Raw genomic sequence first — 16,949 nt, forward strand, 5'->3', positions numbered from 1 at the left:
TTAGCAAGCTTACTTGGAGTTAAATGCCATCTGAAAATCATTTTCAGGTAGTTCTCCTTCAAAGAATAACCTCAACCTCAACCTCCAGCCCTCAACATTGGCCCTCCAGATGTTTTGAGACTACAATTCCCATCATCCCTGACCACTGGTCCTGCTAGCTAGGGATCATGGGAGTTGTAAGCCAAAAACATCTGGAGGGCCAAGGTAGAGGAAGCCTGAATAACATGCTGTAAACGTCGAGTCACTTTTCCAGAGTTCTCCCCAGAGGTTAAAATCTGTATTGTGCCCTATATACACACTATACATTTAAAGCACTATCATACCATTTTAAACAGCCAAGACTTCCCTCAAAAAATCCTGGGAACTGTGGCATGTTAAGGGCTTGTTTGAAGACCCCGTTCCCCTCAAAGAGATGCAATTTCCAGAGAGGCTTAACAATCAACCCCTCTGATCATAGCACTAAGGGAATTGTAGCTCTGGGAACGAAATAGGGGTGTGCTAACAACTCTCAGCACCCTTAACAAACTACACCTCCCAGAATTCTTTGAGGGTAGCTGTGACTGTTTGAAGAGGCATGATACTGCTTTAAGTGCAGATGGGGTCAGATTCTAGCAGTTAATGTAAATGGGAGTACAGCCTAAAAAGTCGAGGAACTGGCCAAAGTGCATATATGCCGTGAATCCTGCCACAGTGGGAGGGGTGCTGCCTTGGGAAAGGAAACTAATCACAGTGGAAGGTGTGGAGACGCCCACAGTAGCCTTAGCAACCCCATTCACAGCAGACAATACAGAGACAGCTCCCATTTTGGGTGGCAACCATGCCCATGGCTACCCAGGCACCCAAATATACACCACACCTGCCCCCTACTGCATATCAGCATTTTAAAAAAAACAACGTGGTGGCAATGGCACTACAACTGCACATAGATTTCCCACCCACACTGTCACAACCCTGAGATTAAGAGTCTCAAGCTCTCCCGACTGAGCGATTCACAGGGCTCAGTTGGCTTTTAAGTCTCTGCTAGAAGTCTGTACAGTGGTACCTTGGGTTACATACGCTTCAGGTTACAGACTCCGCTAACCCATGTGGTACCTCAGGTTAAGAACAGTTTCAGGTTAAGAACGGACCCCCAGAACGAATTAAGTTCTTAACCCGAGGTACCACTGTATTTTATCATCAAGTCTGTACAGTGGTACCTCGGGTTAAGTACTTAATTCATTCCGGAGGTCCGTTCTTAACCTGAAACTGTTCTTAACCTGAAGCACCACTTTAGCTAATGGGGCCTCCTGCTGCCACCGCACTGCCGGAGCACAATTTCTGCTCTCATCCTGAAGCAAAGTTCTTAACCCGAGGTACTATTTCTGGGTTAGCGGAGTCTGTAACCTGAAGCCTGAGGTACCTGAGGTAACCTGAGGTACCACTGTCTTTAAAAAACAATGCAAATTATTGTCAGAAAATAAAGTTTAGAATATGTTGCCATTATTTAGCCTGGGTGGGGAACCTGTGGTCCTAGAGGTGTCAGTGCACTAGAGTTCCCATCAGCTCTAGCCAGCATGGTCAGTGGTTAGGCATGAGGGGAGTTGCAGTCCTAAATAAATAAAAAATAAAGAGGGGCACAGACGCCTCATCCCTGATTTAATCTCAGGCCCAGGATGATCCCAACTCTGATTATTTCCCAGAGCCATCTTTTTTATTATAATACTCCTCTGTTTTCAGTTCAGCATTGGTCAATTCCATTTACGCAATTTTCTCTTGAAAAGCAAAGAATAGCATTACATGGTGCAAAGCTGATCTTCAAAAATAATTACCCACTACACGCAATGGTTTTTGCATCTCCAGTGTCTCTTAATATGACTAGATATCACACTCCGCAACCAAACATCGGGACGACTGACAGGTACTGTGCAAATGATTGGAACACTTTGATTAAATAGTAGCTCTCAGGAAACTACTGCAGTTTTATTGCAAAACAAATAATGGGTTTTGTTGCTGTTGTTGTTATTTATCAGAATTAAATTTATCTTGCTGCATACATTTTGGAATTTTTGGCCAATTAAAACGTTGAGGCAGATCACAACTGACAAGGAAATTTAACGTGGCTTGACGTCTTTTAGCCATTTTCTGAATTGTTATAATGGTGGTTTGATTTGCTACGTCTGTGTGATGAAATGGCTCGTTGATGTCTTTCTTCCACTGGTAATGGGTCCTGAACTAAAACTCACAAGACACTGTAATCATGCTTTTTATTCCGAATGCATGTCGGCATTGGTTCTGCCGCTGCATCGTAAATCATACGCAAAAGACAAATTGCTTTGCACTCTGCTGATGGCTGGAAACATATAAAAGATGGAAGTCTCATAACTGAAGACTGCTTCAAACATATTTCCTCCCCACCCCCACTCTTGTGGGTGTATGCAAAGTGGATAAATGTTATGTATTCAGTGATTTGTGCCTGAGCTTGGACTAAGGATTCTGAGCTCCTGTGTTCTGATTCAATACACAGAACATTTCAGGATTTGGGCCTCTGCCATTGGCCCTTGAACTCTGAGTCGTGATTCGCAGCTTGGAAGTTTAGACAGCCAATCATGTTGAGAGTGGGAGTAGCCCAGGCTTTCAGGCATGTATACAAGCAGTAGCTTTACCCCGGTTTCCCAGTTATGTAGTTCAATAAAGGGTCTTGCTGTTATTGCTGTGTCTTGTCTCGTGGGAACCCGCCTACACTTCAGTGAATATTGGGCAAGTTTCTGTTATGATGAAGAGGAGTCTCTTTTCAGTGGTATCCGTGTTTCAGGATGAAGAAACATGCTGGGGATGATTCCCTGGCTCTACAAATACTGGCTTCCATTCCTTGGATGTATTTGTAGTGCATATTTCTCCTAATGAACATATTTTTTTAATGCACTTTTGACTCAGACAATCATTTTGGCAAGCAATTTCCCCATATATATATATATATATATATATGGTGGAATCCAGTGTAGCACTAAGGTGAATGTACCATCAGTGCAAGGATTTTCTACTTATGCAATAGAACTTTCTCCCCACCTCCTCACCTCCAAATCTGTTCTAGGGATTCCTCCAACCCTCTGGAGTAGTTTTGGGGAGGGGGTGGGGCATGTGGGGGTGGGAGAAGGGAAAGTCCCATTGTGCTAGTGGTAGTCATTGCACGGACAGGACATGAATACTGCAGAGCGTATTTTTGTACATTTAATCACTAATATTTGCATTTTATACACACTGCTTTGTTGGAGAACTGCATCATAAAAGTATGAATTTTGAAGGATTTTGGTTAGCGTATTGATTTGAAAAAGTGCAGTTTTTGCATATTCTAATTGAAATGCAAACAAAATCTATTTTCTCCCCCACCCCAGTTCCCCACCCTTCCCCCTCCAGTCATTCAGACTTTACTTATGATTAAAAGTAACAATTTGCTACTTCCACACCATAAATGTAAAGCACTATTATACCACTTTAATAGTCATGGCTTCCCCCAAAGCATTATGGGAACTGTAGTTTATTAAGGGAAATGAGAGTTGTTAGGATACCCTTTTACCCACACAGAGGTACAATTCCCAGTGTTCCCTGGGAAGAGGGACTGGTTGTTAAGCCATTCTGGGAATTGTAACTCTTTGAAGGGAATAGGGATCCCTTACTTAAAAATATGTGATAGATCTAGAATGTGTAGAAAAAACACACCTATTCACTCTTCATTGATTCTAGAATAAAATGTATTGTGTACACAGCCCAAGGTTTTTTAGTTGGCTTGTTTCAGTAAACCGTAGCCTGAAGGCTCACCACAGTTTGTCCAGTTTTTGACATAATGCTAAACTGTGATTAGTTCGAAAAACAGAAGCAAAACCTTGAAATCTCCTTTTCACAGCCCGCCCAGAGAAAGAGAGGGGAGCAGGAGTGCACAAGCCTAGACTGGCCTAGCTTCATTCATGTCATGATAAATTATAATTTATAGTTACGCCCAGATGCATCCCAAGAGTCACTGAAAGGAATGCCTTAAAGGAGTGATACCAGGATTCACTTGGCATCCCAAAGATCAGAAGGGAGCAACCCGGTGGAAGCAGATTCCCTCTGGTTCCATTAGCTGATTCCTCAAGACCCGTAAAGACTATTTGAGTGATAGCCAACTAAGTCATACACAGAGTACACTTATTGACATCAATGGGCTTAAGTTTAATCTTTTGGTTTCAGCAGATTTTTTCCAAGGATGGCTAACATTGGTTATCACTACTTGTTCTGAAAGCTGACTTCTTTTCAAAATCCCATTCCCTGACTGGAAGACTCCTGGTGTAGAAGGCAGTATCTCAATTTCCTGTCTTTAACCTCACCATTTCCCAGAAGTATTGTTTCTTTTCAAAGACGAACAGCATTTCAGCCTTACAAGCATTCTCTTTGTATGTTATGCACAATGACGTTTTGCTCATATATTGCTCCAATTTTTCTATCCATACCGTCACAGTCAGTTCGAAACTGAAGGAAAACCTTCCCCTGAAATGTATACAGTGGTACCTTGGTTCTCGAACTTAATCCGTTCCGGGAGTCCATTCGACTCCCGAAACCATTTGAAAACCAAGGTGTGGCTTACGATTGGCTGCAGGAGCTTCCTGCACTCAATTGGAAGCTGCAGAAGCCATGTCAGACATTCGGCTTCCGAAAAACGTTTGCAAACGGGAACACTTACTTCTGGGTTTGCGGGGTTTGGGAGCCAATTTGTTCAACAACTAAGCCGTTCGGTAACCAAGTACCACTGTATAGCCGGTGTTTTCTTTGGATGTCAGCAGTGTCATTAATTCTAGAAATCAAGCTATAGGAAGACCCTACAATAAGACTTCAGAGGAGTAGGCTTGATGAACCAAAGCTTATTGAATCAATGTTTTAAATTTACTTCTTTTGTGGAAAACTATGGATTTGAAAATATTGCAACATCTGATGTCACTGTTCTATTATGTTTTTCCTTAAGTTTCTTGGGAGGTGATTTTGGTCTTTTCTAGGAAATCCATCGGTCTTCTCTTGCTACTTTTAACATCTTCCTTTTGTCACCCCGAGGACTGAGTTTCTTCTTACGCCTAAACCATGTTACATACAAGCATGGCTGCATTTCAAAGCCATCCTACCAAAGAACAAGGCCTCCTTCTTCACGGTCTCTCCTGTATGGTGAGATTTCAACAGCCGTTTTTGCAGTTCTTCCATTGCTTCTGCGATAAGTCAAAAGCAGAGTTGTTTTCTTAATGGCAGCAATTTGTGCAGATGGCGTGATGGATGAGGAGACCACACAACGGGATAATGTCAAACTGATATGAATATAAATATTGTGTAAACATATTGCATAAGAAAGCAATTGGTTGTTCCTAGCACACGTCCAAATGGAGGCCCTCTCACATTTCTCTGGGTATTCCTCCCACCCAGGAAAGCTGGAGGTGGGAAGAGAAAACAGATGTTAACTACAGATCAGAAAAGGGTTTCGAACTATGACAATGAGAGTCTGGATCAGGAAGCTCCTGTGTATGATAGATCCCAGCCTCAAGTTTCAATCTGGACATTAAAATAAATTAATTAAAAAGCACTGCTGTAAGCTGAGGAAGACTTCTACGCAGTACTGGGATATTGCCTCATTCAGAAAAGCAAAACGTCTTGCTGAACAATTTACTGGCTGTTATCCAAATCCTAGAAGAAGAAGAAGAAGAAGAAGAAGAAGAAGAAGAAGAAGAAGAAGAAGAAGAAAGAGACCATCACTCAAAAACATCATCATGACTAAAGTGGCTTGCAATAAATTTCCCTGCAGGCAAGCAAAACGTAGCTTATTGTTCCTTAAGAACTACCTTAAGTTCCTTAAGAACTACCTTAGCTGGCCACAAAATTCAAGGTGCATGAAAAATAATCTGCATTTGAGACATGAGGGTGGAGAGAGGTGAGCGCATTTGCCTCCATGTCCCCACCCATTTAAAGGTAGCAAATTGTTAGAGAAGGAAGGAAGAAATCCAAGGAAATCAACCTGTAGGAATCCTGCTCACCATAACAACCTGGAAAACAGATGTTTTCCAGTGCAGGCTTGGTGCACAACAGAACATGCCATTAACATTCAACTGCAGAAGCAATTTGGGCAGAAGATAATCACAGCAACAAGTTAAGGCAATTCCAGGGGAGGATTACTGCCATCAGACCAAGGAGAATGTCAAAGCATTCATAAGAGATGCAAAGACTCCTAAGAGATGCATCACTAATCTTGACTCACTGTGGGTGTTTTATTCTAGGGATTAAGGTAGGATTTCAAACCCCCTTTCCCCCTGTCTTCTGCATTAGTCATCACCCTCCTGCTCCCTGAAGGAACTCTGCCCCTTCTCCCCTGCCTACTTACATCTGTATACTTGGGACTCCATCTCGGAACACCGAAATCTCTTGTTCCTTTCGCACCTGGCACTATTTTCTGGTGGGATTCAATCACATCTTGGCAAACTCAGGCTGCTCAGTTGAAGCTGATTGGGAGCTCTTGTGCAACAAACCCTAATCCCCGCAAATAACTGACTTTTTGCAAGAAGGAAAGTGATTGGGGAATGAACAGCAAATGTGGCAATAACATTCACTTGATAACAAGCAAATTGAGATACAGTGGTACCTCGCAAGACGAATGCCTCGGAAGACGAAAAACTCGCAAGACGAAAGAGTTTTTCGTTTTCTGAGTTGCTTCGCAAGACGGATTTCCCTATGGGCTTGCTTCGCAAGACGAAACGTCTTGTGCCTTTTTTTTAAAACCGCCAATGCATTCCTACGGGAAACCGTCAATACGCAGCAGTGCTTCACAAGACAAAAAAACTCGTAGAACGAAAAAACTCGCAGAACGAATTAATTTCATCTTGCGAGGCACCACTGTACGTGCTTAATAGTACTGTCTAGCAAACCAGGCTGCATGCTCGTTAAACAGGCTTTCTGTAAGTAACATGAACAAAGTTTTTGGAGGGAGAACCTGTGGCCCTCAAAATGTGGTTGCACCCCACTGATACCATTCCTTACCAATGGCCATGCTAACTGGGGCTGGTGGGATCTACAGTTGACAACAACACACAGGCACCCCATCTTTGGCCTAAGCACACAAAACTAGATTTGCTCGTGCTAATCTCTTGTCACCCTTGCCTCCCCCAATCTCCCCCTCCTTCAGTTATTGTCCACTCACCAACTCCCGCACAATTTCAATTTAGATCGTACATGGTTTGGGGCAGGGACCTGGCTTTTATTTATATAATGCTACAAACACCCTATGTACATTGATAAAAGGGAAATAAGCTATCATCACGGACACATTGAAACTTGTAACTTTTGCTCTTGGCACCCATCCGTCTCATGAGACAATGGAGTGCACCTCTGGGGGTGAAGTCAAACCACTGTATTTAGCAGCAGCAAAGTGGCCTCCCCAGGGCGCAAGCCTGGACTGTATGTATGGAGGTCCTAGGCCGCCTAGACAATAAGACCCCTCCTCAGCCTCACTGATGTGGTCTAAAGGAAAGCAGAGCAATACATTTGGCACCAGCTTGGCTGAAGGAGTTGCCAGAAGGAGGCATGCAAGGTGCCACCCAACCGCCTTAGGGTCTCCACTCTGGATTTGTGTAGGGTTTACGCCATAGCCTTTTCTTCTCCTGAAGAAAGGCAGCAGATGTTTAGAATCAGTTTTTCTTTTTCTAGATTGACTACCTTCCCAGGCTGACGAGCCCAATATGCTCCTTCCTTCCCTCTAGCATCTGCAGAAACTGCCTTCTTGACTGTTGGATTAGCTATTGGTCTCGTCTGCTCAATCTGCTGGAGCCCGTCTTTGCATGCAGGGGACTTTCCTAATTCACAGAGGGTTTGAGACCCATTGGCTACACTCACCTAGTTTAGCCAGCCATTTTAAGTCATTCCTGGGGTGTAGCTGCTGTCGCATGCTGGCAGCCTCCAGGGGGCGCAGGTGAGACTGAGTGCCGGGTGGGGACCAAAGGTGGACAACCCCATCCCTTTTAACACTGTAAGTGTAAATTCCCCTTTTTACTTTTAGCACTCCTGAGGTTAGAGCAACTGCAGCCCAGGTTTTACTTGGGGCTCACCTGCTTCTCCCTGGGGTGTGTGTGTGTCTTCATTCACATATTATATGCTAGGAATGTGCAACCTATGTACCTATATGCACAAATAAATAAGCTGTACATTTATAGTTGTTCACATGTAGTCTTCAACAAGCATTTTAATAAGTTTAATAACTTCCCACTCCTGCTCTCCCAAAGCTATTTTCAAAGCTATGTATTCAAAGAAGGGGAAAAGGTGCGGTTTTTATGATGAGCTGGCTGATACATTCCTGCCAAATGTCTTGCTGTAAAACAACAAAGCTTACCAAGTGAAAGCAGATTGTTTTTATTATCCAAGTGTGCTTATCTATGCAACGGTTTTATTGATCTATTATCCCACCCTTCCTTCAAGGAGCATGGCGGGGTGGGGCTGGAGGTTGAGACACTGTGCCTTGCCCCCAAATCATCCTGCAAACTTAATATCTGAGGAATAATTTGAAACCCAGTAATTTATTCATTTATTTCATTGATACTTCACCTTTCCTCCATGCAGCACATTTCTTGGCTTAGAGTTTGGAAAGAAATTGCCTTCCTCCTCTCTGTTTGTTTCTAAGCGGATCTCACATATAGTCGTGGTGGGTTGTTTTCTTTCTTTCTTTCTTCCATTTTACACCAGCCCCAGGGGCCAAAGAGCTGCTGTTGTTTACTCAACCGTGTTCTCAGCTCCCAGCTACTGACCTCCTCCGATGACTTTCTCCCACTATTGCTGGAATCCTTTGCTTGTTGCCTGTTATTTTCTCTTACACCAGGAGACCTCAGGCCTCCAAGGCTATCTGTCAAACACTCAGGACTCTCCCTAGCCACACCCTCTCTCTCCTTAGGACATGCTCCTAACCAGTGCTGCATCACAAGTGTTTTTCCTCCCCTGGCTGAAATGTGTGTTCGAACCCTGATAATGCCTCCTGCTTGCCTGGAAAGGTGTGTGAGTGTGTTTAGAAACTAGCCTGATGGACTGAGGTAAAATGTATGTTCATTGCTCGGCCCACTTTCCCCTCAGGCCCTGCCCACCACTGCCATGCGCTGCCCACCCCCCAGAAGGGAGCCTGGCCTTCGGGGGGGGGATGTCCCTCCCCCACTCTATAGTGTCAGATGCTTCGACCTCTCATCACCTCTTGCACTTCTTGAGCAACAGCTCAGTCCGTAGAGGCATGAGACACTTACTTTCAGGGTCATGGGTTTGAACCCTATGTTGGGCAAAAAGATTCCTGCATTTTGCAGGGGGTTGGACTAGATGACCGTCGCGGTCCCTTCCAACTCTACAATTCTAACAGCAGAAGTGTGTCCACAAAGTGTTGCAGAGAAGGGGAAGTCACCCAAATCTGCTGCTGGCAGCAAACATGACATTATGAAAACCTGAACATACTCAGGTGGGGGCAGGCTCCTCGAAAGGGTACCTCTGCCACCAATCTTGTTAAATTCTTAGGCTTTAAAATATTTCTGCCTTAAACCGTTTGCCCTTTCAGTGACACATCGGACATGGGGCAGAAGGAAAAGGCAAAAGGCTTTCGGCAGGAATAAAGGTTGTCTTGTTGCATAAAATATAGAACAAAGGCCTGTGAGATAACCCACACAATCAGCTGCAATAACTGTGAATCATTGTTTCTGTGGGAAATAGTGGCAGAGGAGACTGCAGTGTGTAGGAAACGCATTAGCTGTGTTACATCATCCCATTAGAATGAATACAGATAAAGTAATATACCAGCCCGGCATGCTGCACATATAAGGGCATCCGAAGCCCTATGAGTAACAAGGGAGTGCTTGTAACGTGAGATGCTGTCAGGGCTGAGGTCTGTGCAAAGTTGTAACATCTCTTCGAGGGAAAGGTGGGATTCACTTCTAGATTAAAGGGAGCAAAGCGTTGCTTTGAATCCAAGTGTGAAAATATACTTTGACAAATGTCAAAAGGCCACCTTGGGAAGATTCTGTTGCCACTCACGTCAATGTCAAAACCCATATCGATCTCAACAGGAGCTTGTACTAGATCTGGCTCTGCTTCCTTAAGGTTCCAAGAAGATCTTTTGTTGTTTTAAAGTGTGCATCAGTTGTTTCGGGCTCATAAATGACACCTGGAAAATTCCTTTTGCTGGGATTTCCGACAGACTTGTATGTGTGCTAGCTCAGCATAGAATAGGGAGGGATAGAGTTGTAACATCAAGGACAGTCACCTGATTTCCAAATTGGGTGCGAGCTCCTTTGTTGAGATATTATCACGGACACTTGGGAGTGGTGTCTTGGGAATTACAGGCAGAATGTGCCTGTACTTGTCTCAATTTCTGTGGCCTCAGGAGTGAGAGGAAGCCCTATCGGGACAGGTGGCAAACCTATGCTGATGCTGCCCAAAGTTACATATGTAATACTGTAAGTTAAGTTGAGCCAGAAGTTTTAATAGTTCCTAAACACACACAATATTACCCTGTGATGTGTCACCACTATTAAATGGAAAAACTTTTGAAGTAGTATCTTGGAATTCAGTATGAAATGCCGGTGGCGGCAGCAGCCTTTATCCTTCACTAAGGCTAACATATGTACCTGAACAGGAATCTCCTTTATCTAATGCCATAGTCTTGATCTGTACTGGGTCCCTACATGGGCACATGGGTAGAAACTTTAAATGAATGTATACATCTCCTTCACAGTGCTTCGTCTGGCCCTAAGAGCAACAGCACAAAAGTTTTTCCCACTCCCTCAGCAATTCTTACACTGAAAGTTGCGATGGATTGGGAAAAGCGGCGCCAGTTCCATCACATGGGCCTGAAACTTAGAACCAATGAAGGTGTTGGGGTGCAGGCACTCTCACCATACATGTCCTCCTCAGATGGGCATGATGAAATATGTTCTCACAAAGAGGTGGGAAGGGGCCACAAAGCAATGGATATTTATAATCCCCTCCATGGGGCTGCAAATAATTAGTGGCACTTTTGATCCACAGAACTTCATACAGGTTTGCTCTAGGAGTTCCAGTTGCCATAGAGAACATTGAAGTTTGCTCCCAAGTAATTGGATAGGTAGACAGTCGTTCTCAGAAGGTGCAAGATCCTGCAACATTCACAATGAGTTTGTTCTGTCTCCATCCCTCCCTAGTGTGACTTGCAGGTGAACTACAGTACATAATTTCGTTATTCCATTCTCTGCCAAAACCCATGCTTTGTGAAGACCAACCTAACATAAAAGGCGGAAATGACTGATTTAATGGTGCCTGATTTCCCGCCTCCAAAAAAAACCCCTGCTACTTGACAGAGTATGGTTCCAAAATATACAGATCTTTTCCTTGCAGAGCTAAAAGTAAGCTGACTTTTCATGATTGAAATTTTGTCATAGCTCTCAGAGATGAATGCTCAGTCAACTGAGCACAGCTCATTCTGTCTTGCTGCTATCAAGCTACTTTGAAAAGAGGCGAGTGGGACTCACACTCATATTTAACTGTGAAAAAATCAGCTGAGTAAAAGCTGTAGGATATCAAGAAATTTTATTTGTTCGTTGGGACTGAAACACATATGAAGCCAGTCTATTTGAAGGTAGCTGATGTTACGCATTACTATGACATTTCCTCTTTTGGATGCTTCATTGATTTCGTTCTTCATCTCAAGATCTCACTGAGTATATTGATCAGGGGGACAGTAACACATCCTCTGTACTCAATTCCTTTTGGGACCTGGTTTCACCACCCATGAATCTGTGGAGGAGTCCACCCAATTTTTTTTAAGCCTGCTGGATTCAGTGCCCCCTTTGACATACATAGCGACACCACCTCCCGAATGTCCTACCCTGTCCTTCCTGTAGAGTTTGGAAACCAGGGCAACGCTACTGAAAAAGCCCTCTCCCTTGTGCCTTCTTCTGATCCTGAAGGCAATTGGGGAAGGGCTTCAGTAGCAGATCTGAAGACCTGGGCAGGATGTGTCAAGCTATTCCTTCAGAGGACCTTACTTTTTGGTACTGAAAGCCAGTCTGAGGAAGGACTGTGGCTCAGTAGAAACACCATCACAGATGGTCTCAGTTTCAATCCCTAACAGCTCCAAGCTGGGCTGGGAATGTCCCTGTCTGTCTTGGTTTACGGCAGCTTCCTCTATTCCCCGTTTCCCCTCTGTTATTGACAGCCTTGTCTTCTGTCAATAATTAGCTGAAAGGCTCGTTCACCTTGAGACTCTTTAGCTTTCTTGGCAGGCACACTTCCTGTTTCTTCGTCTGCTGCACAAATTATAGCTGCTTTTGGGTCGGCAAATCAGGAAGTCTGACGAGTGCTATTTTTGCACACTTCAGCTCCTTGTTTCCGTTCTCCAGAGACTCTTAGCAGTGCCTCTTCCCATGGCGATGGCAGATTCATTGGTACTGTCTGCTGCTGCTGCTGCTGAACTGTAGCTCCAAGTCTGACCAGCAAGAGAACAATGAGCATTAGGCCTGTAGGCAACAAAATCCACTACACTGCAGCAAGTGCTGAGAATTACTGCATATTACCAACTCGAAGAGTAGGGGTGGGAGAGAACTGGCCAGAGTAATCATATTGTGCTGGTAATGAGGGGTGTGCAAGGGAGAGGGGAAACAAAGTTTTGTTATTCCATTCATTTCAAAACTTCTTTAATTTCGCTATTCATTCATTAAAACCACATTCCTTTCATTATCGTTTTTATGCCATTGCATACAGACCATACATTTAAAGCACATTTCTGCCTGTTGGAAAATGAATCCTGGAAACTACGATGGTACCTTGGGTTAAGAACTTAATTCGTTCTGGAGGTACATGCTTAACCTGAAACTGTTCTTAACCTGAAGCACCGCTTTAGCTAATGGGGCCTCCCGTTGCCGCTGCAGCACCGCCGGAGCACGATTTCTGTTCTTATCCTGAAGCAAAGTTCTTAACCCGAGGTACTATTTCTGGATTAGCAGAGTCTGTAACCTGAAGTGTCTGTAACCCAAAGTGTCTGTAACCCGAGGGACCACTGTAGTTGTTAAGGGTGCTGGGAACTGTAACTCTGAGATGGATATACTACAGTTCCCAGGATTGTTTAGGTGAAGCCATGTGCGCATGCAGCCTGAACTACAAAGTACCTTGTTCAAAGCTTCCTCAACCACAATTCCGTGGGGTACCATAGGCAAACCCCTGGAATCTCACAGGGCTCAGAGATTGGGGTGCAGTGTAACAGTATCTATAGCATCATTGTGTTGTTGCTTTTAAAGCCTAGGGATAACAATTTCCCTAGGATTTGAAACATAAGAACATCTACCACTTGAACTATAAAACTAACCGTACTGGCTGGCAGGCCCTGTTAAATCCTGCAAGTGTTTATTATCAAAACTACTATACTAAGTACTCTCTGGCAAGACTGTGGAGAGTAGAAGTTTATCTCCCTTTTCAACCCCCAATGGAAACCTCCCAAGAGATACTGAATTACAATTCCATGCAATGCTGTATGTTTCATCCTTTTTAAATTAGCATGTAACAATATTAATCAAATGCAGAGAGCAAAGATGCACTTGTAGCATTAAAGTGAATCAATACTTTTGTCATCTCATTCATCATTTACAAGTTATAGCAACCCATTATACTTACCCAGGGCTACTTAGGGAGTTTATTGCTAATGTTAGATTTGACCCTAAATCCATAAGGCCCAAGTCAAACATAATGACTACTAAATTGCCATGGAACAGAGAGCTACTGCAATGCTATTCCTGCACATCGGTTTTGGGTTTATTGCAAAACCCACCTTAAAAAAGAAACGAGAGAGACCTCCTTGGCCACATACTGCTTCATACAAGGGACTGTGGTTCTTGGACTATGTGCTGCTTTGTGAAATTACTCCTCCCAGAATGACATTTTCTCCCTCCCGTCTCTTTAGGTAAATGAATGTTGAAAGCTCATGTCTCCTTATCAAGCACATAAATGCTTATTTGCAAGTTTAACATCACTTACCAATGAAGATGGGGTGCGGGTGGCGCTGTGGTCTAAACCACAGAGCCTAGGGCTTGCCGATCAGAAGGTCGGCGGTTCGAATCCCCGCGACAGGGTGAGCTTCTGTTGCTCGGTCCCTGCTCCTGCCAACCTAGCAGTTCGAAAGCACGTCAAAGTGCAAGTAGATAAATAGGTACCGCTCTGGCAGGAAGGTAAATGGCGTTTCCGTGTGCTGCTCTGGTTTGCCAGAAGCGGCTTAGTCATGCTGGCCTCATGACCCGGAAGCTGTACACCAGCTCCCTTGGCCAGTAAAGCGAGATGAGCACCACAACCCCAGAGTCGTCTGCGACTGGACCTAATGGTCAGGGGTCCCTTTACCTTTACCTATGAAGATGGATAAAAACTCCCCTCCACCCTACACACAAACTGACAACTGATTGATTTGAAACTATATTTAAAATGACAGCACTACAGCCGACAAATATCCAGCTTAGTCTGTCTTCTATTTCTACTAGTTTAGTAGATGCTGGGCAACACTGTCTATAAAGTGTACTAATGGCTATTTGGCACTAGCATGAGTCTGCTGAATTTTCATATCCGGATACTATTTTGACATGCTGCCAATATTTCCCCATGGAAAACAATTATGAGCTGTATTAGCATGGGACTTCATGGGACTATATAAAGCAATCTTCTCAGTACAAAAGGCTTCCTCTCTGTCAAAGTTTAACAGTTAAATACTTAAGCAGTTAAGAGTTTCTTTTTGAAATGTGGAAAATGCCTAATATTTTCTATTTTAAGCAATCTATATATAATACAGTGACCCCCAAGGACATTTGGTGATTGTGAATGAACAGCTGGCCAAAAAAACTTCAAAACACCATCCATATATAATCTGCTCCCCTTTTTTTACAATACTAAGTTCAGTGCTAGTATTAACTCCTTACTGTTGAGAGCGTTTCAGAGACCAAGGCTGTGTACACACTGTAACTTTAAAGAACAGTTGAAGCACATTCCCCCCACCTCAAAGAATTCTGGGCACTGTAGTTTGTTAGATGTTGCTGGCAATTGTAACTCCGTAGGGGGTAAACTACAGTGCCCAGAATTCTTTGAGGGAAAGATTGTGCTTTTGATGAGCTTTCAAGTTACGGTGTGTACACAGCCCAAGAAACACACCATTTACTGGGGCACTATTTAGGAAAGGAAAGTGCTAACAGTTCCCATATAGAAATGCCCTGGATTCAGGAATGACCTACACTGCAGCCTAGAAGTTTATTTACTCTGGTTGCCCCCAAAACAGCAGTAGTTCCAAAATGCTTTAATAAACCGAAGCGTCTTTGAGAATCTATTCTGCTGCTTTGTCACAGAGGGATATATTTCGATGCTGTGTGCCCTGTCATCTTACTGTACTGTAACTGGATGCTGAGTTACACCATTATCCTCTGCTCTGTTGTGGTCATGGCGAGAGATTGTTGGGGGGAAGCACTTTAAAATACTCCCCTTCATTGAAATCAATGGGACAAAAAGTGCTTACATCAAGTTTGGGACTATTTAGAAGTTGCAGTTACAAATGGTCGCATTTGGAGGCCAGGTTTGACAGATGGACGGAGCCACCCACCTGAAGTCACAATTATGTCAGTTTTTTTGCCCATAGCCATCCTAAGAAGCCCTATTTAAAGTGCTATCTTGCCCAGCACTTTTTACAGGACTTTGTGGGCTCTACCAACCATTGCTTCCTGCAAAGACCTCCATTGGCTCAGCCAGGCTTTACCTGCTCCACACCTGATGTCTTGGTTGAAATGGCCTGGCAGGCCTAATTAGGTCTGTAAGGTCTACAATGACTGGTGATGGCTCTCCAGGGTATGGGACAGGAGTCTCTCCCAACCATACCTATCAATGGCTACTACCTATGATAGCTATGCCCTAGCCCCATTTTTTGAGGCAGGATCCTTCTCAATACCAGCAGCTGGAAATCTTACATAGGGGAGAATGCTCAAGGTCCTGCTTGTGAGTTTCCCGCACACACCTGGTTGGGTGCTGTGAGAACAGGATTCTGGACTAGATGGGCCATTCACCTAAAACCGCAGCACTCTTCTTGCCTGGAACCACTTGCATGCAAGACGCATGCTCCACCCATGAGCTATGGGTCTTCTCGTGGGCAAGTGCATTGCCTGACAGGTTGCTTTTGAAGGAGCATCTTCCAGTGCCCTTTTTTAAGAAATTGCAACGGATAATTTTTCTCTGGGGTTGACAGTCCCTGCCACGGGGCCTGGACCATGAGTTCTTCAGCTTGCTGTGTGGAACCTCCCAACCGATTTCACTTCCAACCTGATCTCAGGAAGGAGAAGCAGATGTCCAAGCAGGCCTAAACGGGGCTTTCCGTGTGCTAGCAAGCATCCTCCTCCAACAGCATCCTTTTATTTTACAATTGCCATGGCTGTCGGACGTTTGCATGGCAGCACCGGTGATGGAAAAGGAGGTTGGTGGTCGGCGGCACCAGTAGCGCGTCCCTCTCTGCACCACCGAAGCGCCCCTGCAGCCCTTATATCACAGGATCGCACTGCAAACCCCATGATACCCCGACCTTCTCCTTTCCTGCCATTGCAGCAGGACCAGAAACCCGCAGCCTTGCTCTCCCCTTTCCCGCCACTCTTTCCCTCCAGGAGCCGCAGCAGCAGCAGCGCTTCGCCTCGCTTCCGCACCGTCTCGTGCCTCGCCCTGCCCAGGGAAGGAGAGAAGAACGCGCGTGAGAGAGAGAGAAAAGGGAGAGGCGGAGAAAGGGCGGGGAAGGGAAGGAGAGGAGAAGGTGGTGGTGGTGGGGCGGCCTTGTAGCAGCATCGCCATGGCGACAGTGACGTCAGCCCACCCTGGACCTAATTGGAGGAAACCCCGTGGCCCCAGCTGCAGAAGCAGCAGCAGCAGTGCACGGGCCAACCGAACTTGCGCGCCCTCCCTCCCAGCCGCCC

General features: G+C 44.7%; 1 long non-coding RNA gene across 1 annotated transcript; it reads right to left on the reverse strand.

Annotated features, from left to right (window-relative positions):
- Positions 1-11,548: 11,548 nt before the first annotated feature.
- Positions 11,549-16,920, reverse strand: LOC310673434. Its single transcript, XR_014509005.1, has 2 exons — positions 16,010-16,920; positions 11,549-12,463 (listed from the first exon to the last, which is right to left on the reverse strand). It is a non-coding gene; the product is annotated as an uncharacterized lncRNA (long non-coding RNA).
- Between the last annotated feature and the right edge of the window lie 29 nt (positions 16,921-16,949).

The sequence above is a fragment of the Podarcis tiliguerta genome (genome assembly GCF_965153285.1).
Source record: "Podarcis tiliguerta genome assembly, chromosome: 3".
In the NCBI taxonomy this organism is placed as follows: Eukaryota; Metazoa; Chordata; class Lepidosauria; order Squamata; family Lacertidae; genus Podarcis; species Podarcis tiliguerta.